Source organism: Hetaerina americana, unplaced genomic scaffold (assembly GCF_022747635.1).
Source record: "Hetaerina americana unplaced genomic scaffold, ioHetAmer1.1.p SCAF_3, whole genome shotgun sequence".
NCBI classification, from domain to species: domain Eukaryota; kingdom Metazoa; phylum Arthropoda; class Insecta; order Odonata; family Calopterygidae; genus Hetaerina; species Hetaerina americana.
The window spans coordinates 16515829-16529328 of NW_027286874.1; the positions used below are offsets into that span (position 1 = coordinate 16515829).

Here is a 13500-nt window from a genome sequence, read left to right on the forward strand (position 1 = left end):
TGTTTACTGTCTGGCCTTCTGGCAAAAATTCATGATGCACTACACCGTTGTAATCCATGAAAACCGTCAGCATTGCCTTCTTTTTTGATTGAAAGCGACGTGGTTTTTTTGGTCTCGGCTCATTTGGTGAACGCCATTCACTTGCCTGATGTCTGGATTGCGTGTCGTACTCATAAACCCACGTCTCGTCTCCAGTAATGATCCTTTTGATGAATGTGGGATCGGATTCAGCCTCGCAAATCATGTCTTTTGCGACGTCAACACGGTCTCTTTTTTGCATGAAATTGAGGTCTTTTGGCACCAACTTTGCTGCTACACGACGGAAACCCAAATCATTAACCACAATGTCTTGGGCGGATCCATAGGCAATGTTCAAGTCCTCCGCTATTTCTCTGATGGTTAATTTGCGGTTATTGACCAACATTTCTTTTACTTTATCAATTTTTTCACCGACTTTCGATGTCGATGGTCTGCCACTGCGTTCATCATCTTCGATTGACTCACGACCACTTCTGAACCGCTCGTGCCACTGGTAAACGACCGTTTTTTTAGAGAATCGTTGCCGAAACACTTTTCCAACATTTCCAACGTCCGTGCGCCACTAAATCCGTTTTTTACGCAAAATTTAATACAAGTTCGTTGTTGCAAATTTAAATCCATTTCTGCAATTGTAAAAAATCGCCAACACACACAGAGATAGATGTACTCTTGGCTACGTAACTTTTGCAAATGTCAAGTTATGACACTAAGATTTAAAGGGAATATCAACAACAGATGTACCAATTTAACAAAAAAAACAGAACTCAAATCGGAACGATGGGAGCGCCACACGGTGGTTATTCCGGGAACTTTTTGATCAAAGGTAGTATATATATATATATATATATCCAAATACCTACCTTAACCGGTAGAATACCTTAAAAAAATATATATATATATATACGAGTGTGTATATATATACACACATATATATATATATGAACCGTATATATGTATATACATATATATATATATATATATATATATATATATATATATATATATATAACCATAAACACAGTAATCAACCCGAAGGTCGGTTTGGTAGCTGATGGTAGAGTTCACCCAGTACTAAGACCAGCGGCGTGTGAAATTCACACATCAGGGTATGGGGGCCAGTCCCTTTCCCTGTGCTGGTTATGGTTTTTTCGGAAGATCTGGTACCCGAAAAATCACATTGCTTGAGTGTAGCTGCAGGTGCCCAGAGTGCCTTGCCCGGGAATCTAACCCGGGCCCCTTCGGTCAGCAGTCCAACGCTCTACCCGCTGGACTACCGCGATCCACGTATACCTGTTTCCACATATATATATATATATATATATATATATATATATATATATATATATATATATATATCTATATATATATATATATTTTTTTTTTTTTTTAAAGGTAATCTACCGGTTAAGGCAGGTTTTTGGATGGACACAACTACCCAACAAATATTTTATAACTCCTAACAAAACACAAAATCCATCATCCTACTCTATATAAGGTCCCTCTTCATCTTTTAGTACTTTCTTCCTCCCTTCATCCCGTCCAACATCCCTATCCTGTTCCTTCCCTTTCCTCTTTTGCACAACATTCTACCCTCTATCACAGTCTTCAACATCCCACTGCCGGTAAACACCCCCTTCATCCACTTTTCCTGCTTCCATAGGATTGCTCCCAACAAACCCCTCTCTTCGCCCACCATACCAAGTACTTCCTCATTTGTTTTCTTCTCTGTCCATTTCACCTTCTCCATTCTTCTCCACACCCACATTTCGAAAGCCTCTAGTCTACGTCTATCCTCCAGCTTCAATGACCACTTCAATGAGTCTTTTCTTAACATCCTTACTCAAAGTCCCTGTCATCAACTCCCTCCTCCTTGTGAAAGCCTCTTTGCCTAGCGCAATTCTTCTGCTTACGTCCCTACTACTTTGACCGTGTTGGTCCAAGACACTACCGAGATACGTAAACTGTTCTACCTGCTCTAGTTTTTGCCCTCCTATTTTAATGTTAAGCTTGGCCTTTTTCTTTCTAGAAAATCGCATAACCTTTGTTTTCTTAATATTGATTCTCATCCCATACCTGTCGCACTGAATTTCCAATTCACTCAGCAATGCTTGCAGCCCCTTGGCTGGCTGACAAACTAAACAAACATCAGCAAACCTAACTGATTTTACGAATTCCCTACACCTCTTCCTAACACTGCCCATCCTGACTCCCCGTTTCCCACCCGCACCTGAGCAGTCTGAGACATGTACAGGTTGCGGATTAGCCTCCTTTCCCTCCAATCTATTCCTATTTTCTGCAATATACTCATTAGTTTTTCCCAATTCACCCTATCAAACGCTTTTTCGAAATCTATGAAACAGGCAAATACCTCCTGGTTGTGTTCTATATTCCTCTCGATTAATAATCTCATTACTGCAATGGCATCACGCGTACCTCTCCCCTTCCTAAACCCAAACTGATCATCCCCTAAGTAATCATTTGCCCTACTCTCTATCCTTTTGTTTATGATCCTGAGAACAACTTTAGCTGCGTGGGATATCAAACTAATTGTCCTATAGTCCTCACATGACGTGGCCTTTACCTTTTTCGGAATAGGAACTAAAACTGATCTCACTATATATATATGTATATATATATATATATATATACATAAATATATATATATATATATATATATATATATATATTTATATTTATATGCTTTCGTAGACGTAATACGGAAGTGCCGAATAGAACAACACACAATAACACACAATATAGAAACACAAAAAAAGAAGAACACTCACACGTTATTTCTTGATATTTCGACGGAAACAATCCGTCTATGATTACTTCTATATCTTCAGATGAAGACGGATAAATAACGTGTGAGTGTTCTTCTTTTTTTGTGTTTCTATATTGTGTGTTACTGTATATTTATATATATATGTATATATATATATATTTATTTATTTATTTATTTATTTATTCGTTTATTCGAAATAGAACTCTCTTAGGTGAAGCACAAATATGCATATAAAACACTGATATATATTTTTAAAACATAAAAACACAAAGAGAGTATTCTCACATAGTATGTAACCACACACACACACATATCCATATTGAAACCATAATCACAGTCTTCAACCCGAAGGCCGGTTTGGTCGGTGTTGAAAGAGTTAGAGGTGGAGGAAGTGCATTGTATCCAAGGAGATAACTTTAGGAACCATTAAAATTCAGAGGAATAAAGGTACAGGACGAATGTTATTGAAGACGTGATCATTCTCTATTAAACAGTCCTAGTAGATGAGTTTTTGGCGTATGTTACACTAAGTTCAATCATTCTACGAAGAAAATTCGTTGGGATAAAATTTCGTATAAATATAACAGCAATAAATATAATAGACGCCGGCGAAAAATCTCAAACTCATGTGAATCCTCCATCGTACCAAATGGATGACTTCCAAACTTACGTCACTGCTTGCAACCACGCACTATTCATCGCGAATACGTTCAAAAGACGATAAATTAATGACGAACCAACCGTTTTTTCTTCATCAAAATCTGCCAAATTTTTTCCCCCGGTGAACGACACGTTTACGAAACAAGGAAATTACGGAACTCATAACCCAGGCTGTTCCTTGGAGACCTTTGAACGTTATCTTATGACCACAATAAAAATACAGAAGTTGATTTTCAGCGGATGCCATTGTTCTCAAGAAAGCGTGAGAATCTGCGAGAACGAAGGAATAAAAAAAAGGTTCGTTTTCTGTGTGTGTTTGTGTGTCAGTGTGGAGAGCGAACTGTCGGGCCGCGACTTTCTTCGAGTGACTTTCTAAGAGGGCTCTCGTGAATCCTTTCGCTTTAGTAGTGTAGATTCTCCATACTCACAAGGTTGATGCTCGGAAGGAAATGGAGAGTTAAGAAAGCGGATCGAAAAACGACCCCGGTACGGGTTGTTGCCTCTTCTTAAGGGGACCAGTGAAGGAAAAAGGTGTGGAAGGCCCGTATGGAGAGTAAGCCATGGCTCCAATAGCTGCTGGTCAGCTCAAGTATAAGCTTTAGAATCTGACTGGGGAAATGCCCGACTTGGAAGATGATTACTATCAGGCGATTATTTTGAAATAGATTTATCTGAAGATACATTAGAAAATACATGAGTTAGGTCAAAAAACATATTTGGGCTTATAATTATTAACAGAGGAATGCACTTCCTATGTTTTATTCAAGAACAATCATGAATAATATATAAGGGAATTATGATATGTTGCTTTATATCCTTAACCATTGTTGGCACGGATATGGTTTTAGCGCCTGAAAAGATCAAGTCATTGACCAAGTAAAGAGTTCTTGCTATAAAAAGTTGCTTTTATCCCGTATTTGACTTTTCATGTACCGGGACAAGCCATGCATACTCTTGGGAAAGAAAGTACTGCGAAATCGTTCTTTTGACGTGCCCTCAGTCACCCCATGTCTCATTGCCTCAGAGGTGGATTTAACGCCCCACTTGCATGCACATTTCAAAGTTTACATTGGGCGTATGAACTTAGAGCGTCGTGTTTGCTACGTTGCCTCACGAGATAAAGGCCTGAAGATGTACGTGAAACTCTTCAAAGGTGAGAATATTAATCTTGTTGATGCAAGCTTTTCAGGTATATCTTATGCTGCGTATTTAAAATGAAAAGTGAATCACCCACCGGCAATCGTAACACCATAACATTTTTCTCCGATATAATTTAATGAAACCAAAATTCTCCATTCTATGAAAAGAGTATTTTATAACGTGATGACCTCAAGGATAAAGAACAAACGGAAATTGATGACTACATAGCAACATCATCAGCATTTGAAAAACTGATGATGTAGGATCATCACTAATAATTGGTTATAATACCTGCTTCATTTAATTGACACGATATTTTTAAGCGCTCCTAGGAATACGTACATTGCAAGGTTTCGATTACATTTGAATCACCAAGAATCCTACGCAAAAAATATTTAGTACAAAACTGAAAGACAGGCAGTGTATTTTTGTAAATAGCTGACGTGATATCTACTAACTGACTAACAAAAATTATTTAGCCCTAGTCAAAAGTTGACCCAGGATTTAGTGTCAGCCTTATTTGTTGATTTCCAAGGGTATTCAATTAACAAACGTCTGCACCGTGTTTACTAACCCTGAGAAGTGATATTTTACGGTACTTAAAGCAAAGTAAACACCATTTCAAAATATAAATAAACAAATGAATTATCCTATCTCCTATTTCAGAAATTTTTCTCACTGATGGAGCAAGATTTTTAAGAAAGAAGATACGGAACGTACTCAAATATTACTATGAGTGCAATAATATTTTAAGCTAACAGAAATATCTAATGCTACTATTGTACAGGTATATGAAGTAATTGTAAAAGTATAAGCAATTATGGGTACTTCTAAGAGCTTATTTAGTTACAACTCACAACAACATTTACCAAATTTGAACAAAAATTGCTGCATCGTCATAGAGCAAACGGATTACAATATATATGATAATACAAAATAATAAATAATATAACAATTACAAAATAATCAAACCTATGTAAGTATTATGCGAATAATTTGAATATCTAGCTTACGTTGAATCTGAGGAGGCATTACACAGGACAGAGTTTTACTTTTTGAACATCTTAAGAGCTGGATAAAAACTTAAACAGATTCCTAGTTAGTCATATATTTAAAACATTCTTCGAAAATGATTATCTAAGGTATTTAAGGGAGATTATAAAAAAACGGGTGCGTAAAAACCAACAACTTAGAGACATAATGATCATACAACGCGCTAAAATCATTAATTTACAATTTGCAGGAGATCATCGGAAAATTTTTTTTCCGCTACCCATCAAGTTATAATGTTCAATACAAATACGTTTTGGTGGGATAAGGTAATTATTTTTTTCCACAAAAGGAAATAACGTGAATAATGTATATGAAAAGCATGAGGAGTAATGCGCAATATATATTCTGGAAAACGAGCTGAAAACGAAATAGGCTCGAAAAGGTTATGAAAATGAATGCAGTTCATCTGAAAGGAATTTTTGCGCCACATCTCTGAGACTCTTGACTGAAAACAATGGAGAATTTCGAGAGAGAAGGGAGGTTTGGAAAAGGCAAGATGGCAAGGATTTGCAAATAATTCATTTCCATTGACAATGCAACTCAGAACTACATATTTGTTAGTGTACTCGTGTATATATTATATATATATATATTCGTATTCACACAACTATATATGTGTGTGTGACGTTTTTGCAATTTTGTATTCTTTATTTATTATATTTTTTAACGCCATTCTTCAGCGTTCTTCCACGAGAGTGTCAGCGGATATGTATTCATGAGTGTGTGTGTATATATATATATATATATATATATATATATATATATAGTTCTAAGTTTTTATTTATATAATTATGTGTATGTGTGTGTATATATATATACACACACATACACATAATTATATAAATAAAAACCTAGAACTATACTAGGGTGTGCTCATGTATATATACTGTATATACACGTGTATTTATGTGCATGCCAATTATATAAATTATGTACATATTGTATTCACAATGATATGAAAAATATATAAAAATATATGTTTATATGAAAAATATATGTTTGCTTATAATTAATATAATTATAGACACACAACAAAAAATTACTTTACATAATTATATATAAATATGCATAGATTGGGAATCTATAATATGAATACAGCTGGAACAGCTTTATGTTTTTGGCCATATTGGCCAAAAAATAAGTATTCTTGTTTACAGGTGTATTATTGTTACCAGTCTTCATTTAGAAATGAGAAGATAAAATAGAGAATGATACGTAGAAAATTGGTTCACTTCATTGTCCATGCATTGCATTGCAATGATAATGCAAAGCATTTGGATAAAAAATTGTTAACTTATCATTTTAGGAATATGCTATTATTGTCTATGCTATGCCTTTTTAATTGTTTATGTGATTTAATCAAGTGGCATTGGTTGTCAGAGAAAACCTCTAGGTGTTTATTACGAGAACATTATTGATATACAAAAATACAAGACAATAAACGTTGTATAGGAGATAGAAGACTAAATAAACCAATATCAATGTTATTTAATTAAGATAAACTAAAAATGAATAGACCAAGAAGCTTCTAAGTTCTCAAGGTAAAAGCGAGTTTTCCTTGAACGTTTGATGAAAACTCGATAATTTTCGACACGATTAATAACAATAATGCCGATAAAATTAATGGTGCTACGACGCAAAAACCAAGCAATATTATAAATAATGACTAGGAGTACAAATGCAAAGTTTCATAGAAATAGTGACAGAGGAATAGGCATAATGTTAACAACACATTAATGCATACTCTAGTCACTCCCGTTAACATTATAAATACGGGCACCACAGCCAAAAGCAATGTAACTGAAAAATGTTTCCATCCATCGAAAGCATTCAGTAAATTATCTTTATTGTTATGTCTTGAGACACTCCACGAATGAAGAGTTGTTATCCGTTGCAGTAATCACCGAACATAACTACATGTACGGTAAATTCACACCCGAAGGAATACGGGTTTCCTTATCGTAAACTTCCCCGTATTAGTAGCACTCGAGGAGCAGCCGAAGAGGATTCGTACGCAGTTGCGCCCTTACGATTCGGTCGAATAATCGACCTGCATCACTAAAGAGTTGCTGCTTGATGAGAGAATGGGCGCGGATTGCGAGGATATGCTACTTAGTGAGGACGAAAAATGGAGAGAAAACGGGCACACTTACCGAATGGAAGGAAAAATGGAAGGAGATCTCCGTGATTTTCTAACTGAAAACTGTGTTGCCACGAGAAGAAGAAGAAGAAGATATCCCCGTTGAGAAATCAGCCGACAGGCGGATGGTAGGACGATGCAGACGGCCGGTGTCTCGAGGGCCGAGCTCCCTCCCTTTGCGGTCTATCGCAGCACGCGACGAAGAGTGTCGTCGGACGGAGAGCTAGGCAATACGTAGAGAGAGGAAGCGTGCTTCACCCGTCGTGGAGGAGGAAATGTGTTCGTCTCTGACAGTGAGAGAGAGAGGGAGGGAGAGAGGGGGGGGCGTGGCGTGGATGGGGAGAGTGAACGGGGAGGGAACGGAATTGCGCGAGAGGGAGGTGGCGGGGAAGTGAGGGTCGTGATGCGGAGGGAGGTCGTCGTCGAAAGGGGAGCACGCAACGAGGGGGAGGGGGAGATATGGCTGGACATACCTAGTGAGACGGGGGTAGAGAGCACGCTATCTTGCGAGAGGTAATGAAGGGAAGGAGCACGTAACGGAGCTGATAAAACGTAAGGCGAATAAAAATGGAAGGAAAGCTCGCAACAACAATCAAACCACCTCGCCGAAATGCGACTGATGTTATGTTTTAAGAATTTTCACCGTAGAGCGACAAACACTTCTGCAATAAGTTACCCTGAAGCAGATGAATGAGTGCGAGTGCAACATTAACCAGCCGACCTTCATCTCTTTCATAATTAACCTGTGCCGCATTTGTAGTTGCTACAATATTTCTCTTTTAAAGGATGCGCAAGATTTAGCTTAAATCAATATCTTTGACCCAATGCCTCAGTCACAGAACAATATCGAAGGCGGGTGGATGATCAATTTCTTTCGAGAAAGGGAAATGGAGTAACTAGATGGAGATAAGAGTGGATGAGGATGATGGTACGTGTAACAAGACAATATAGGTGAGGAGTGTGGGAAAAACTCGCGCAGAAGGAGAGCGAAAGTCTGTTTCGAATGAATGCGTTTTTCCCAGTGCCAACTCATGGCGCCGTCTTTGTATGCGTTTGTACTTTAGTGCGGGCCTCACTTTCCTCCTCGCAACACCCCACCTCACCCACTTCCCATTTTTGATCTAATATACCCTCTCGCCACCGCAGTTTTCCCGGATTTTGGATCCCAATTGACAGCACATTACGATGGGAAGGTGGAGTGAATGTAGTGGGAGCGTGACGTTTGGATTGGGGAGGACGGGCGTGTGAAATGAGGAAGACCGTGAGGTCAGGGAAGCGAGGGGGAGGAGGCAGAGAGGACAGGAATTGGATCGCCCGCATATCAGAGCCAGAGGTAACATCCTCCTTGGCAATATACAAGGTCGCCGAGAAGTCCCAAACAGACGTACATTGCACGATTCCCAATACACTCTTGGCTCAAATCAATTTTGTTCGTAGATTCCTTAATTTTTTCTTAAATACTCATGACAGCCTCAGCTTTTCAGGGCGTCGTCTTTTTATTCATTGTTTAATCGCTAGGTAGAATCATTTAGAAAGAGTTAAAACGTGTTCCAAAACATACTATATAGTTTCGGGCCGACTTATAAATGAGAAAGTATTTGTGATAAATAAAATGTATGCATGATGACCAATAAATGAAATTCTTACTACGGCGAAATTCGTTAACTAAATGTATGTGCCATTTGCTTTACGAAAGTATGAAGATTATTAAGCTACAGGTATAACCTTTGTAGTGCGAGCAGTAACGGACCTTGGCCTAAATTATGAAGATCACTAATGTGACAAGTCACCTGCCTACTAGCGGAACGACCCAGGTATTTATCAACAAAAGATACAAATAATGGTCAGCGTGTCGCAGTCAGTTTCTTTCCTTCAACATGCATATATGTTCAAAAATGTGTTGATACACTTAAATATCTTTAGATATGATACATTAAGATAATATCTTTACAAATCCTTCCTCAAAGGCAAGAGTTGTATACACTTGGTTGATATATTGTTAATATCGTTAACAAAATGTGATTATTGGTTAAACATTTTATTACTCTAATGGGCATAATAGTAGCATCTAGTTTTGGTTCTATCACATGATGCGAACGTCACAGTTTAAAAAGAGGAAAAACGCAACTAATACTCTTTGAATACAGAATCTCATGTCCCGTCATATACAAATGACAGATATAAAGTCACACATCTTAGTAACGATGGGTTTGAAATAGTGGAAAATGAGCCAAAGGCTTTAACACTCAATAAGACCAATTGCGCGTACAGTTATTCGGAACTGGGGGTAGTTTCTATCCCTTTACCACATGAGGTCTCTCTCAAACTTATGGTGCTTCACAAAGCTCATTATATAGCTTGTGTTCTCCTCAGGCATGGCCCGAATTGGGACACTAAGAAAACTAAATTACATTTGATTAAAAATTGCTAAGCTGGCCGTCCATTCCATCACCGAATAACGATGATTTCCACGCATTGAACGGGGTGGGGGGATGAGATGTTATGTACTAATATCTGTTGCGTTTCTTAGAGAAGATGACTGAAGTTTTAAAAAGTTCAATTGGTTAATTTTTCACAGAACAGCACAGATTTTACGGCTTCTTTGTACCTCAGAATCGCAAACACTACCAGTCGAAAATAAATTAATACCCACCCGCCTTGTATTCTGTAATAATCTCGTATTATATATCTAATAATCGTGTACTGCACACACTGTCCTAGGGACAAACTATTTATCTAGAGAAAGGAGTGGTTACACAGGCGGGGGGAACATTTTTTTCGTTTCATTAAACTTTCCTTGGGAAAATGAAAGCAGTGGGAATGGATCAGTCATGCTCACTATGCTTCCGTAGTTGAAACAATCGGTGAGCTCCACGTGAGGTGATTTAAAACAAAAACCCACCAATTTTGCGAATAGTCGTGCTTCAAAGAGTACTTGTATCTATGAAATATTTTTTATAATCTGTTTTTAAGATGGTTTTAAACGATCGACCAATCCCTACTAACCAAGGAACGCCTGCTTCAGTTATTATGCTGTTAAACTTATGTCAAATTTTAGCAGATATATATAGTGCCTGATAGCATAGAAACTAGATCTGCAACCTTCTGAACCATTACTCCACTTTCTCCACTGGAGTATGCGTATCTGAAGGTTTTTCCCAAAAAGATTAAGACTGAGTCGATTAAAAACTAGGTTATTGACTGAATGGATAAATTCACTCATAAGTCTTCGAATCAGCGCCCTTGTACGTTTACACACTTCTGCCAGCGGGATTTCCACGCCTTGACGCTATAGACGGGCGCCTTCTGGAAGACGGCTCCCAGAATGCTGGTAAGCTCCCTCGTCACGGCCTGTTGTAACGCTTCCACCGAGCTGTGGTGACGACCTTTGAGCACGGACTTGAGGCGGGGAAGAGAAAGAAGTCTATTGGGGTATTGGCTAAATAATTGAGACCCTCACTCAAATGGTTGAGAAGCTCTTGGCAGATCCGCGTGCGAGATTCCTTTTGTTCGACCGAGAACACTCGCGTCACCAATTTCGCACACACCTTTCTCATGCCCACTTTTCGGTAACAAGTCGATGCACAGTGCTTTTAGGGATGCCAAATTTAACAGAAACCTTGTGAACACTCAATCTGCCATCCCTGTTCAATGAAGCCTTCACTTTTGCAACATTATCGTCACTTTTTGAGGTCGAAGGGCGTCCTGAACGTTCGGTGTCTTCAACATCTTCTCTACCCACCCGAATTAACTTTTGCCACTGAGTAGCACCATGTCTACGAGTACCTATGGTGTTATCACGATAAGTTGCCAAAAGTCTCTTTCCCGGTTTTGCCCAGTTTCACGCAAAATTTGATGACATTGCGTGGTTCTCATAACTGGGTCATGACGGAGCGTAACGAGGTCACGTTATAGACGTTTCGCAAACGAATGATCCTTACTTCGCAAAGGTTGGCAGCCAACCGCCACCGGCCTCCAGCCTTTCCTGAGACTCCCCTCCCTCGAACCAGAGAAACCGGCGCCCGTCCGTCCGTCCATCCGGGAACAAATAAAGTCATGCTATTTTTGGGACAGACCTTGTACAGTGCAAGATATCCAATTGGAAGGATAAATAACTTAAGGTTATTCCACTTTAAAAGCATTTATACGTATTTGACTATAAAAGCGTTGATTAATTATTTTAGATCCTTCAGGACAATAAAATACCAATCTTGCACACCATTAATTTTGGTACTTTTTATTTCAAAGAATAATATTTAACATTGCGAGGTTTTTGAACGCATTTATCACTTCATTTGTAAAATATAAACCGACCAAATAATGATTTGCAGCATTAACACCGTGTCTGATAACTGAACTGCTATTCTAAACATGTAATCTAATGTTATCCACAATCTGTGTCCGGTTGACATAAAGCTGGTTTTGAAAGGGCCACGCCTGACACGATCGCGAAGTAAGGGAAAAGTTTTCCCAGTCGGTGTCCTCCGGAGAAACGACTTTATTTTGACGAAATGAAAATTTGAAAAAATGTAGTACGTGCTAAAGAAATATTTTCTCCAAAAGAAATATAGTAGGTGCTAGATGCTTTTTTTATAGAAACTTTAAAGTTCCGCCAGACTTGGGGATAAAACACCTTATGTTTCTATGCATGATGGTAACATATATATATGTACACAGGTTTGCCCTGTGGCCAAAATATGTTGTGTTTGCATTACAATACTAAGCACAATTTTTGAAAACGCTATTTCGGTAAGCAAGGAGCCACAGATTAGGAATCATTGGCAGTGAATAGCCGTAAATTATTATATCATAATTGGTATATTCTATTCATATAGTGCATTTTATGCTGTCGATTACACATAATAGGGACTTTGCCTCCATTTATGCAAAGTATGGCAACTGGTGAAATGGTTCAAAGCATAATTAAAACCGGATTCTGAGATTATTGAATTTCTTATTGAATCCTCCTCCAAAACTAGTATAATTGGGTGCAGGCAGAGGTCTGTACGTTAACCGGTTACGAACTTGCGAAATGATAGATATTGGTGGGTCGGCGTGATAGCATCGGAGGCAAAGCGTTTGGCTATTGAGCAGAAGATATCGAGTGATACCTTTGGAAACGCAGCTAAAAATTTAAGTGGCTACGATTATCTTTAACTCTGAAATCCTAAAGCTGGGAAACAAAACATGGGGAAACAAAACCCTCCCCTCTGCTCTTAGTGCTTAGATTGGGGTGAATTATACCCTCTTACTTCCAAAACCAGAGTATGGAATGAACATTTTTGTTACAATTCAACCATTTCAGAGAGTAAAAATCATTCAAGGCGAATGATTTTTACACTCTAAAATTGTTGTAACAGAATGCGCATATTGCAGATTACTCCGTTAAAATCTACTATCGCGGCATCTCCCGCAGTTTCTGAGAACATTCTGGTAGTTTTGTGCAGTTATTTATAGATACCAAAGACACAGTTTTTCTTCAAGAAAACATTTACGACTGATTTCACAGAAACTGGCGCTAATGCGAATTGAACGGAGTATGAGGTACATTACGAAGACAACACAACTTTAAGTAAAGTCTTAGAGAATTGATGAATACAATGAAAATTCGCATGATTTTTTTTTCGCTTCGTATTTGGTGAAATCAAAAACTAAAATTTAATATCGATTCCATGAATTGAAA

General features: G+C 38.2%; 1 protein-coding gene across 3 annotated transcripts in view; it reads right to left on the reverse strand.

The window, feature by feature from the left end:
• The window catches only part of LOC139690215 (uncharacterized), a 309365-nt gene that overhangs the window by 260294 nt on the left and 35571 nt on the right, over positions 1–13500 (reverse strand). Inside the window, exon 2 of one of the 3 annotated variants that reach the window (XM_071587519.1) lies at positions 7831–8040. The exons of the other annotated variants lie outside the window; for them this stretch is intronic. The gene's annotated coding sequence lies outside the window, so the exon portion shown is untranslated. The remainder of the gene's footprint in view (positions 1–7830; positions 8041–13500) is intronic. 3 annotated transcript variants of the gene reach the window in all.